The sequence below is a fragment of the Protopterus annectens genome, chromosome 11.part0 (genome assembly GCF_019279795.1).
Source record: "Protopterus annectens isolate FY-2018-M chromosome 11.part0, PAN1.0, whole genome shotgun sequence".
NCBI classification, from domain to species: Eukaryota; Metazoa; Chordata; order Ceratodontiformes; family Protopteridae; genus Protopterus; species Protopterus annectens.
This window is the reverse complement of record NC_056745.1, coordinates 1,558,427,394-1,558,441,357: the sequence shown is the minus strand read 5'-3', so window position 1 is coordinate 1,558,441,357 and position 13,964 is coordinate 1,558,427,394. Positions and strand designations below refer to the sequence as shown.

At 43.4% G+C, this 13,964-nt stretch overlaps 1 protein-coding gene across 5 annotated transcripts in view; it reads right to left on the bottom strand.

Moving 5' to 3' along the window:
* Positions 1-13,964, bottom strand: part of AHCYL2 (adenosylhomocysteinase like 2) — a 1,498,752-nt gene that overhangs the window by 1,217,628 nt on the left and 267,160 nt on the right. The window lies entirely within an intron of this gene.

Below are 13,964 nucleotides of genomic sequence, written 5' to 3'. Positions count from 1 at the left end.
GGGACTCAAACCTGGAACGGTCAGTTTCAATAATATTCCAACAGATTTCCCCAGAAGATTTAAGGACAGGGGATGGATGGGAGGGAAGCTGAGAAAGAATGAAAATGGACAACACTGATGCCTAGTTACGGTGAGTACATAACTTAAATCTGATGTCCTTTTCATTCTTTCTTCAACCCATTGGACAGATTCCCCAGCTATGCTGATCTTGGGAGGCCACTATAAAAGGATATTCCAAAGTACCACCAAGCTAAATGCCGCCCTGCATCTGCATACAAGATCCAATTTGTAATGAGTAATAAAGGTATGAGCACTGGATCAAGTGGCTACTGCACAAACATCATTAACAGATGTTCTTTACCAAAAAGCAGATGAAGTAGCCATGGATCTAGTTGAAGAAGCTTTGGGTGGTTTTGATAGGGAAATACCTTGTTGAAAATAGATCCAATAAATACAATAAGTGATCCATTTATCCAAATTAACTTTAGAAACTTGACAACCCAGTCTTTTTGATGAAAAAGAAAAACAGCTGATCTGATTTTCTGATTTCTTTGTCCTGTGCAGATAAAAATAAAATAGTCTGTCCGCATCAAGTGGATGTCGCATGTACTCCTTTGTTTGAAAAAATTGGAAAGAAGGCCGGTAAATGAATGGATTTCTTAGTATTCACTTCACAGGCCACTTCAGGTAAGAAAGAAGGGTTAGTTCATAAAGCAACCATATCTTTATGGAAAATAATGTAAGGGGGCCTTGAAGAGAGCCTGGAGTTCAGAAATTCTCTTTGCAGAAAGAATAACTAGTAAAAAGGCAGTTTTCCATTAAATAAAATTTAGATCATTTTTGCTGAAGATTCAAAAGGATTCAGAGTTAAACCTTGTAGCACAACAGTCAGATCCCAGGGAGGTGAAGGATCTTATATTGGTGGTCTAAGCAGAAAAATGCTTTTCAGAAATGCTTTGCATAATTTGGAAGAAGCCAAGGAAAAATTTTGTCTCCTAGATGAAAATTGGAAATGGCTGCTAACTGTAGCTCAATCATAGAAAAACTAGTGCCTTCTTTAAAAAGAATAGTCAAAAATTCAAGTACTGCAGAAACTGGAACAGAAAAAGGATCAACATCGCTTTTCAATGCCAAATGTGAGAACCATTTCCATTGCTCTTACAAACCTTCTTGGTAGAGTCTTTTTGCGAGGATAAAATTATGGAACATACTGGGGAAGAGAGTCTGGGCTGTCTGACCATTACTGGAAGTAGAAAAACCACGCGGTTAAGCTTAAGGGCCTGAATATTTGGAAGGTTGATTCCTGAGGGTTGTAAGGGGAGATCTGTAAATGGCTCCAGTATCCATGGAGGGTAACAAAGGTGAGACCATAGGAATAAGAACCATACCTGTAGTGGCCAGAAGGGGCGATGAGGATAAATGAGCTCTTCATCCCATTTGCTTTCTGTAGAAATTTGGGAATCAAAGGAAGTGGGGGAGAAGCATAAAGACTACCAGCAGGTCAAAAGTGGACCAGGGCATCTATTGGTGAATCCCCCCTGAAGGGAGATAATGGCAAAATACATGCTGCACTTGTTCTTGGGGAAGCAAAGAGGTGACAGCAATGTTGGCCCCAATGACAAAAATTTTCTTCTGCTACAGACTGTTTGAGAGACCATGCGTACGGCACCAAAATGGAGCTGCTTAATTTGTCTGCTAACATATTAGTTTTCCCCAGTATGGGTGCTGCAACTATAAAATGGTTTGAAGTGCTTGCCCGTTACCACACTCTCATAGGGTCTCTCCAGGGAGTGGAGGAGTAGGGTGGGGTAAGACAGAGCTCCTCCTGGTTTGTTGATGTACCAGACAACAGACATGTCAGTCTGAATCACAATAGTCCCTAGAGAAAGAGCATCTTAAAATGCCTGCAACAAGAGGAGAAAGTACAGTTGTGTACCTACCATAAATGTAGATGTTCGAGTGTATTCACTGTTGCAGTCATTACACTTGGGTTATCCAGCTGGCAGGCGACCCGTAGTCGGCCCGAGTTCCAAAGTCTTGGTCCGGCATAGGTTGCTGTCACCTCTTCCCTGACGTCAGTGCGCCAGGGGTATAAAAGTTGCAACCGACGCCATTTTCTTCAGTTTTTCTTGCCCCAGATGTCAGGTGCCCCCAGATATGAAGGCTGGAAAGATAGAAATATGCCAAACAACCATGCATAGATTACTACAAACATTTCCTTCTTCTAAAAGCAAATACACCATATAGGTTGCATAGAGTTGAGAAGTACAGAATAGTCCCAGCAAAGAGGGGGATGGTGGGTGGATAACCAGGACTGCAACAGTGAATACACTCGAACATCTACATTTATGGTAGGTACACAACTGTACTATTTTCATCGCGTTTCACTGTTGCAGTCATTACACTTCGGAAGAATCCCAAAGCTGAGGTAGGGTGGCTGGGTCTAGATTGGATTTGGCGAGGCTAACAAGCCCTGCAGAACTGCAGTGGCAAATCCTGCTCTGGAGAGTAGAGAGGTAGGTGGTAGTGCTTGGTAAAAGTGTGCACTGAGCTCCAGGTTGCAGCTTCTAATATGTCTTTGGTTGTTACCCCTCTGAGGAAAGCTGCTGAAGTGGCTGCTGCTCTGGTAGAATGAGGCCTAATGCCCTTGGGCACAGATTTGCCATGTTGTGCATAACAGAAGCGGATGCAGTGTCCTATCCATTTGGAGATTGTCTGTTTTGTAATAGGTTTTCCTTGTGATCCTGCAGCATATGCCACAAACAGTTGTTCAGGTTTTTCTGAAAGCTTTTGTTTTGTCCAAGTAAAATTGTAGCTGCCTGTGTATATCCAAAGAGTGCAGAAGTCTTTCCCCTTTATTTTGGGGATTTGGGTAGAAAGTAGGCAAATGAATAGTTTGGTTTAAGGCCACATTGGAGACCACTTTTGGCATGAATGTTGGGTTCATCCTTGGAGAAACCCTGTCCTGGTGAAAAATGAGGAAAGGTTCCACAGCCATCAATGCCTGTAACTCTGAAACTCTTCTTGCTGAAGTTATTGCTAGGAGTAGAGCAGTTTTCCATGACAAGAATTTTAGGTCAGCTGTGCTGGCTGGTTCAAATGGAGGCAGTGTTAGTTTTTCTAAAACAAAATTGAGGTCCCAAGTAGGTACTGGTGCTCTCCTAGGGGGTATTATTTGCCCCTCTGAGGTACTGTCGTAGAAGAGGATGTGAAAAAATAGGAGGATCCGTATTTTAATGAGCTGAAATGGCAGAGGCATGGATTTTAATAGAAGAAAAAGATAGGCCTTTGTCCAACATCTCAGTCAGGTATTGTAAAATCTGAGGTATATTAGGGACCAGAGGGTCGAGCCCTTGTGCTGGTTCCATGCACAGAATCTCTTCCATTTTTCCGCATAAAATTTCCTAGTGCTGGGTCTCCTGGCTTCCAAAATTACATCTATAACAGCTTTAGAGAGAGGTGCAGTCTGAGTGGCTACATTATCTGCCAGGTTTAAGGTTCTGAGTTGACTGTGCAGAATCTGATTGTTTTGCTGCGTCAGAAGATGAGGGATTTGAGGTTGAGGCCAAGGTGGGCCTTGGGACAAAATCTTTAGGATTGGGTACCAGTGCTGGCGTGGCCAGTCTGGGGCAATCAGGATCATGCTTGGCCTCTCTTGTCTGACTTTTAGAAGCACCTTGGTGAGAAGAGGCATCGGAGGAAAGGCATAGACTGTCAGGTTTTTCCAGTTGAAAGATAGAGCATCCACTTTCCATGCTTGAGAGTGATGAGTCCTTGTGCAAAATTTCTGTAATTGGTAACTGTGAGGGGAGGCAAAAAGATCTATGTCTGGGCGTCCCCATTCCCTTGTTATCATGTTGAACATCGGATTATGCCTGGGGAACACATATGGCAGGAAAATGTATTCAGGGCACGTGGCCCAAGGAACAAATGCATCTTCACATCAATCAAAAAGAGATGCTAGCTGTACAGAATGTGGATTTAGCTTCCATTCGTGAGGATCCATGAGATTTCTGCTTAGTTCATCTGCCAGTGTATTCTTTGTTCCTGGCAGGAATTGTGCTTGCAGATGTACCTGGTAGGTCAGTGTTGTGTTCCACAAAGTCATGGCTTGCCTGCATAGGGGGTAGGAATGTGTGCCCCCTTGCTTGTTTATGTACCACATAACTGTGGTGTGTCCGTCTTTATTAATTGTCCTGGATGTATTAGGTCCTTGAAGGCTGTCAGAACATTCTTTACAGCTAGCATCTCTTTTTGATTGATGTGAAGATGCATTTGTTCCTTGGGCCACGTGCCCTGAATACATTTTCCTGCCATATGTGCTCCCCAGGCATAATCCGATGCATCCGTTGTTATTGTCTGCCTGGCTGTAGGTAAGGTGAAAGGCTGTCCCTTGTTGTGGTGACAGGCCTGGGACCACCATCGAAACTCCTGTTGTAGGCAGGGAATCAAGGTTATGATGGTCTCTAGGCTGTGACAATACTGAGTCCAAACACTTTTTAGATACCATTATAGTTTCCTCATATGCAGTTTGGCATATGGAATTAGTAGAATGCAAGATGCCATGAAACCCAGGGCCTGCAGAATTTTTCTTGCAGGGAGCTGGGTCTTTGTTGCCATCATTTGAAAGTAATGAGTCAGTTGTCTGTTTGTCTGGCATGAGATAAGCAATCTGGGTAGTTGTATTTAAGCTTGCACCCAGGAATATTATCTCTTGAGAGGGCACTAGTTTTGATTTATTTTCGTTTACTGTGTACCCTAGGCAAATTAGTAATCTTTTTACAAATGCCAGGTGCTTTAGAAGAATGTCTTTGCTGTCTGCTTGAATAAGGCAGTCGTCCAAGTAGGGATATATTTGAATTCCTTTTTGTCTGCGAAATGCAATTACTGGTGCCAGGCATTTTGTGAAGACCCTGGGCACAGTAGATAAGCCAAAGGGCAGTGCAGATAATTGATAATGCATTGAGCCTGCTATAAATCTGAGGTATCTTCTGCACGATTGTCTGATTGGGACGTGCAGGTATGCCTCCTTGAGATCCAAAGTAACTAGCCAAGCCTCTTTGCCTAGGATGGGCAAGAGTTGTTGTAGTGTTAACATTTTGAATTTTGGAACATCCAGGAATGTATTTAGGATTGACAGGTCCAGTATTGGTCTCCATGCTTTGTCCTTTCTGGGTACTAGGAAAAGTTGTGAGTAAAAACCTTGGCCCTGTTCTTCTTGTGGAACTTTCTGAATAGCTCCCATATCCATAAGAGCAGCAATCTGTTTTTGTGCCTCTGCCCATTGGTTTTGTGGCAGGTTTGGCATACATTTTGGTTTTGGAAGTGAACCTGTACCCTTGAGAAACTATATTCAACACCCACTGGTCTTGGGTGATCATGTGCCAATTTTTTGAGAAAAGTGCTAGCTTTCCCCCTAGGGGTGCTGTCAGCTGTTAAGAGCTTGGCATTTGCAGAGGGAAGTCATTGTGACTGCTTCCTATAAGGTTGTGATTAGTCTTCTCCTCCTTTGGGGGCTGAAGCACCCCATTGTTTAGGTCTGTAGGAGCCTTGCGGCTGAGATCTGCCTCTTGGGTGTCTGTACCTGCCTCTTTGTGGCCTGTCTGACACTGGAAAGCACCATTTTTTTGAAGGCCAGTTTCTGCTAAATCTAGGTGGCTGAACCTGTAACAAATCTTTCACAGTTTGCATTGACTTTGCTTTATCCTCCATTTTCTTTAACACCTCTTCTGCCTTCACACCAAACAAAGTATCATGCTGTAGTGGATCATCCAACAATTTCATTTTAACATGGTCAGGTAAACTTTGCTCTTTCAACCAAGTATGTCTTCGAATGACTGAGCCTGTAACTGCAGCTCTACAAGAAGCCTTGAAAGAATCAAAACCACATTGCAGCGTATGCTTTCCCACTTGTTCAACTGCATGCAATAAATCCTGCATTTCTTTACTGTCAAGACCTGCTTCTGCTTTAACAATGACATGAGATAAGACAGTTTAAAGCTCTTACAGCTAAAGTAGCAGAAGTGTAAACTTTTTCCCCACATCTCTCCAGAGCTCTGGAATCCCTATCTGAGGGGACAGGATTTTTGGCAGTGGAAGCTTTAACCCCTTTTGGACCCTGAGAAATAGTTTCTTGGTCTGCAGCGGGGTTTTTGTAAAGAAATTTATGAGAGTCAGGGACCCTGTAAGTACCTGTCTGGCTTTACTGGTGCAGGGGGTAAAGAATCTGGAGACAGACTGGATTCAGAAAAAACATCAACAACAATATCAAGCACAGGGGGGATAGCTAAGGGCCTGTGCCGAGGCAATAGAAGGAAATCTCTGAGCCTTTTCTTGGATTCTGAGTAATCCTGGTTCTCCCAATGGAAATGCTCCCTCATGGTGTGCAGGGTTTCCCCAAAAAGAGTAATCCTCAGACGGTGAGGTTGAAGGAATGGACTCTTCAGCATCAGAGTCCTCATAGGGAGGGAGTGAATAGCCCTGGTCAGAAGAAGAATCAGAAGAAATGGAAACCTGATCAGAGGAATCATTATCAGTGTCTTGCCTAGGCCTTTTGTCAGAAGGGGGATGGGAGCCCCTGATTAAAGTAATAAGGTCTTCGGCCATTTTAAGCATCTGTTTCTTTGGCATGGATGACTGTTCTGGAGAATGCTGCACTTGTTTCTTTGTCTTTAATGGTGTTTTTGACTTTGCCTTTGCTGCTGTAGTACCTTTAATTGTAAGCTGTGAAGGTCTGAAAACACCCTCAGAAGCCGGTGCCTGCTCAGCAGCTCCGGACCCATCTGAGGGTATATTTTCCGTAGGCCCAATACCTTGAATTTCCACAGGCCTCAGGTGTCTCCACGTGGCTGTCGGTTGCGGCCTGTGGCTCTGAGGTAGCCGGTGTCAGGGGCTGCGAAAGCGCCTCACTGAGAACCGGTGACTGGCCTAGAAGAGGCTTCGTCGTCTGTTTTGGACCTCGGATGCTTGTCTTTTTCTTTGCCTTTGCGTTTTTTATACATTCCGGTCGGTTGTTCTGATGGCATTATGTAATTAAATCTTCGTCCAAAATAATGTAAAGCAAAATCAAACCGACGTTTAATAGTGCGTTTATTGAATCTAGCACAAAACCGACAACTAGTAACATCATGGTCAGGGCCTAGGCAAGGAATGCAGTAAGAGTGAAAGTCCTTATGAGGTATTTGCTTCCCACAAGAAATACAATTATTAACTTTTAATGACATCGGTCTGGAGCAAGAAAAAGTTTCCCCAACGGGGTACTTAGCTTTATTGAAGACTTCTGAGATTTTCAAAATTGAATTTCAGAACCGGAGTCGGCCGACCGGCACTTGCAAACTGCTTATGCTTCGGGCACCGCACGGCAAGAATGACTAAGAAAATGGCGTCGGTTGCAACTTTTATACCCCTGGTGCACTGACGTCAGGGAAGAGGTGGCAGCAACCGACGCCGGACCAAGACACTGGAACTCGGGCCGACTACGGGTCGCCTGCCAACAGGCTAACCCAAGTGTAATACTGCAACAGTGAAACATGATGAATATCTGCTCTAATCTCTAGTACAGTGATATGCAGATTGGTCTCTTGGGGGGACAACATGCCTTGGACTGTCCTTCCCAGAAAAAGCACTCCCCCCAGCTGGGAGGCATTTGTAGTCACTGTGGCCAATGGGGCAGTAAAACAAAAAGGTCGGCCTAGATGAATATCATTCCACTGGATCCACCAGCAGATACGTCATTTGCACATTAGAGTAAGTTTGACTGGAAAAGAAAAGGATTGTCGAAGAACATCTACCCACTGAAGAATATGCATATAGACTCATGCTAAGGGAAGCAATACAATGGCTGCTGCCATGGATGTAATCTGGCTGAAGGAGATGGGTGGAGGATAAGCAGATGGACCCGAGACCAGAGTGTGAATATTCGATGAATTAGTAGTGATGCTATTTGTGATGCTCTGTCCAGATTTGCACCAATGATTTCCAAGCTCTGAATTGGTGTCAAGTTTGATTTGGCATAATTTATTGTTATCCTCAGTGACTGGCAAATCTGGAGCAAACAGTCCCTGGACTGTTGAAGGAGATGTTTGGAAGGGAGAGGTGAGAGCCAGTCATCCAGATATGGAAACACTCAGAATCCTTTGAGTCTCTGGTAAGTAGCCACCATTGCCATGCATTTGGTAAACACCCTGGGGGCTGTGGTGAGCCTAAAGGGCAGAGCTTTGAAGTGGTAATGACTGGCTCCCAGCCAAAAGCGTAAATATCTTCTGGATCACTTTTCTATTTTGATGTGATAGTATGCATCCTGAAGATCTATGGAGCACATCCAATTGTCCTTGCGAAGAAATGGCAGAATGGACTGAAAGTAAGCAACTCTTACGTATGGACCAAACAAAAATGAGCCATCGAAGTGGACATTGATGAAGGATGTCTTAAAGGGATCTGCAAAGTCACACAATCACATCCAGGCATGTCTCCTTATGGCAATGCCTGACTCGGCAGCTCGTGAGGTGCCTTCAGCTGTGAATGAGATGATCCTCATGGAAGTGTTGGAAACTGACAATAGAATGGCCGACAGAGAGAATGTTCTTTTGAAATCCTCTATAGACTTGAACTCTGAGTACCTGAAAGCTCCTTGGTTAAATCTCTCTGTAGCCTCATGAAATGTGCCAAGTAATAGACCTCAAGGTGAAGGTCGCCGAGGCAAAGACTAATTTTCAAAATCTATCCAGTGTCCTAGACACCCTGTTTGGTGGGTAGGCAGAAAAGTTCTGTTCTGTTAGCTCTTTCTTAGTGGCTGCTACCACCACCACAGCATCAACTGGCCCTTTGCTCCTGCGGGGTCCATCTTTGAGAGGGGCTAAAAATTTGTATTCCTTACATGAGGGAGATGCCTGCCCAGGCAACCCGACGTCGGCCAGTATACCAAAGTTTTTTACTACTGTGTGGTGTGCGGAATGTCTGACATAGGCTGCTATAGGATGTAGGCCATAAAAGTGACGGATGCATCCTCAGAACTGAAGCCCCAGGTGGAGAGACAATCCAAGGAATAGGGAGTTAGTACACCCAAGAACAGAAAGAAGTGGGATAGAATACTGCAACAGAAAAGAGGTGGACATTTATCATTATGGTAAGTTCTTACACAACTAATCCACGTCCTTCTATTCATCTGTTGCAGCACTCTTTACATGAGGGAGAATACCAAAGCTCATGCATAGAGGGAGGGGTTAGTGGAAGAATTTTCCAGGAAACCATGAAGGCCCTGGCAAAGTCAACCCTGGATCTAGAAATTGAATATAGCTTGTAGTGTTTTGTAAAAGTGTGGCTAGAGGACCAAGTAGCTGCTTCTAGAATAGAGTTGGTGCCCAGTCCCTTGAAGAAAGCCCCTGAAGAGGACACTGTTCTTATAGAGTGAGCCTTGATCAATCAGGGAAGGGATTTTCCATGGTAGGTACAGCAAAAAGAGATGGATTTGAATATCCAGTTGGAGATGGTCTGTTTGGATACAGGCAATTCCAGAGGCCTGGTGTGGAAAGATACAAATAGCTGGTCCAATTTTCTAAAAGGTTTAGTTTTGTGAAGGTAACTCTAAGCTGTCTATGCACATCAAGAGTGTGTGTGGGATCCTCTCACTGTTGTTTTGGGGAGAGAGAAAAAAGGTTAGCAAGTGAATGGCCTGGTTTAAGGATGACTAACTACTTTGGGCATGAAGGACAGGTTGGTGCAAAGGGAAACACTGTCATAGGTTCAAAGGTGTGTACTAAGCTAATGGCCCTGGAGCCATTACAAGCCTAGCCCATAGGATTACCCTGTCATCGTGCCACCCGATCTTAGTTCCTAGTGCCTCTGTCGAGAAGAGCCACTGGAGTGATCCCCAGGGTGAATTTTCTATTTGCCATCCACTCAAGATTTCTCTTGAAGAGGGCCAGTGAGGTGCTCTGCTTGGCATGTATGGGAAGTCTGTTTCATAGCATGGGCAGTCTCTGGGTTATGAACCTGTTCCTCCAGCTTGTTCTGGTCATTGTGGTAATGAAGCTGATGTCACTGGAACATGAGGTGCGGAGGGATCAGGATTTCTTTAGATGTAGCATTTCTAACAGAGCTGGGTCAGACATGGCTTTGTAAGTCAAGCAGAGATCGCCTCTAGGTAGGTGATATGAGACAGAGAATAGGTGGAGTTTTTTTTGAGTCTGTCCATATAGGACAAGTGTTTAAGGCCTAGGATCCTCTTTGTGAGGTACTTTTGCGGCCTCTCCAATTGTTGCAGGTGTCTAGTGAGGTACATGCCAAATGGGACATTGTACTCTATGACTGGCTTAATGAGGGAAGAGTAGAGGGAGACCATGATCTCTTTCTTCCTGGATGCAAAACCCTTAGTAATGAGATGTGCCACATAGAAGAACTTTCTGACCACAGTGGCAATGTGGTGGTCAAAAAAGAGGTTGCCGTCAACCTGTGTTCCCAGATCTCTTATAACACCTTCTGTGTTCAGTGGACTACCATTGATGTGTTAATTCAAGGGAACTAGGTTTTTACCAAGGGGGATGATGACACTTTTTTGGCACTGAGCTTAAGGCCATGGTTCTGACACCAGTCATTGGTCTCAGTGAGGCCTTTCTGTAGGATGTCAACATCACTTGGGGAGTTAATAACAGCTCACAACTTGCAATCTTCTGCGAACCTTGTCAGCCAGAGTCCCTTCATGCTGGCCTGGACTTCAGAGAAGTAGATACCTAACAGGAGAGGACCCAGGACCGAACCCTGCGGGACTCCACTCGTGACTGGTCGGCAGTCTGACTTGGAGTCCGCTACTTTCACACTGAGTTCTGTGAGCCAGTTTGCAACCCACCTAATGATAAAGGGGTTGATGCCCAGCTTACTGAGTTTTTCTATGATTCCTGAGTGGGGAATGGTATCAAAGGCCTTGGCCAGATCAAGGTAGGCTGTATGAACCAACTTGCCTTCATCCACAGCTCGAAAAAGTTGAGCAGGCATGATCTACCCTTCACAAAACCAAACTGTGCAGCATCCAGAGTTTTAAGATTCCCTATATCCTTGTTTATTTGGTTCATGATGATGAGTCTGATATGCAAGGCTATGGAACGTGTCAGGCTAATGGGGCACTAGTTTCCCAGGGTCTGTAAATCGCTCCTCCTTTGTGGAAAGGGATGACTGTAGTAGTGCGCCATTCGGTAGGGACAAAGCCTGAGGTGAGGCTGTGATTGAACAGGGCACACAGGTGAGGTGCCAGTTCACTCTGTAGTTCATATAAAACACGGCCAGGGATATTGTCAGGTCCCATAGAAGCTGTAGTCTTGGCCTTGGACAGTGCTGTTTTAACCTGTGCAGCAGTAATACTGGGTGCCTGGCAATCTACTGGTAATGTGATTGGTGCTTTGGGGGGGGGGGGGTGGTAAAGTTGGCACTGAATCTGTTGGCCAGTATATTGGCAACACCTGCTGGCTCAGTATAAGAGATACTATTGTGCAGTAACTCAGAGCAAATCTGAGTATTGCTGTGCAAATTCTTTACATAACTACAGAAGGCCTTGTCATCGTCTTTACTATCTGCTGCAATTTTGTTTTCATGGCTAGCTTACAAAGGTGACCACCATAAAAACCTCTCCAAAGCTAACTTTGGGCACCTAAAAACAGAGGTGGCTAATTTCACGGCACCCATGCAAATGGAGAATAGTTGCAGGATTGCCGAATCATACACCGATGCACTGTACAAACATGTACACAAATGCATGGATCTCGCCACACCCAATAGAACCAAGACGCTATCCTCAATAAAAAAAGGAAGCCAATCTGATGGTCCCCTGCCAAACTCTACAACAGGAGGAGGAAACTGATGCGGAATAAGGTGAAGTCCCAAGACTAGAAAAACTCCCTTATCAGCCTCAACAAAAGGTTGAGATCCCTCATCAAATCCTCTAGTGAGCACACTTGTTGAATCCTAATAAATGCTCTTCCATAATGACAGAATAATCAGCACATTAAGAGGCAAAAATGGCCACTTACTCAATAAAGCAAATATACTGGTGTACAAAGTATAGCCTAAACTATCCAACAGACTATACTTGCTGAAGGCCATGAGACCAGACAACCCATAAATAAGCTGCCAGCCAAAGAAAGAGCAAATAGTTAATTGTCAAAGAATCCAGGAGTGCCCAAGGTGGGGAAGTCATTCCAGACCCATACTAACAAACTACAGAAATACCTACGAGACAGTTTAATCATTTGTTTTGGCTATACAAGAATGTCTGGTCACTAGTTTCGGTTATCCAGCTAAAAGCTTATTATGCTTGCACATAGTCTAAGAGGCAAAGTATGCAAAGCTAAAAGGAATACAATCAGCAAATCTGCACTAAGTAACTTAACATAAGTTATTCATGTGGGAGGCCCTTGAGAGGGTTGTAGGGTTCTAGGACACCTATCAGTTACATAAGTGGATAAAGCTTTAGCTTACTTGTATCAAAAGTTCTTTGAAATGCCACCTCCAATTTTTAAGTTAATATTCCTCTTCTAGTCCTCTCATTATGAAATGGTTACCTCCATTTGTCCTCGAGAGACAAGATATAGTGCTTCACTGCTCTGGTAAATAAATACAAATGATTCACCTTACTGAAACAGTTCTCTATTGCAGATACTACTTTCTCACATTATTTCAAACTTGATTCTAAACTATACAGTACACTCTTCATGGACATATCATCATTTTTCAAGCTACAGATTGGAAGAACTTCATAAAGCTACTTTTTTTTTTTCAAAGCAATAGCAATTAAGTCCACTAAATGACAGCCTGATAAATTGGAGTCCCTTTGACCTGATCTACTATCTTTTGGTTTGCTGATTTCAAATCAATTCTACGATAAGACAACTTTGACATGTTTAGAAAATGCACAAAAAATCTCCTGCAAATATTCTGAGAAAGCTTTTACTATCTCTTGCTTTACAGAAAATAGAGATGAACAAAAAGCTACATCAGATTTGTGTATACAAAATTCCAATATAGTTGTGGCTCTTATTTTTCAGCATGTTGAAAACCCCATTACTAGAAAATGAGTTCTGAGAAAGCACTGCAGAAGTTAAATCTAGCTCCACAGCCCATGCAATGACTGCTTGGCCTCCAGTAACAGTACAGATGAATATTAAGGCCTCAGATAAAAAGCAAATGGCACATGTCACCCTGGTTACCATCACACAGAATAATCAAGCTGGGCTGCCACAATTCATTTGGCTGCTACCCAATGTCTTTCTGCAGTAGAAAGGGTCAATATACAATATAAGGCACTGATGTTTTTAGAGATCATAAAATGATTAAGAATACTTGTAGATCAGACACTCCGCAATTAAGATATAATGATGGTCTAAGGACTAACTGAATTGTCTCACAATTTATCCATCTAGACACCACTTCAGACAAAATGGAAATAAAGTGCCAGCAATACAGTTTTTCTTCAGTTTGTATACAATGGGAAAAGTCCAAAGGTAGTTGTGGCTTTCCAACCAAGAGCAGATCACAGCTAACATTTGCTCACTAAAATTCTAGAACTGCTCCAAGCTGCCTCATGTAGAAAATGTCAGACGTTTACTGCAATTCCAAGTTGCAAGGTTGCTATAATCATTAAGCAGCCAAAATAAAAACATGCAATCACCTCTGAACTACTACTACTGCCAAGCAGCTCCACTTTCCATGCTTAAAAAAAAATCTATAGAGTAGAATGGTGCACAGACCCAACCTGCTACACCAGCATCATCCTGCAGACTGTCTGCTTTGTTGTTTTATTCAAAAGCTCTTTAGGAATTAGATTTAAGGGCCTTAATGGATAAAAAATGGCGGCAAGAATACAAAGGCATACATTTTGCTTGTTTTTTTGCAGGATTCACTACCTCCCTGCATATTCAGTACAATTTTTTGTTTACTTTTTAACATAATTTTTTTTAAATATATTTTTATTGTAGCTT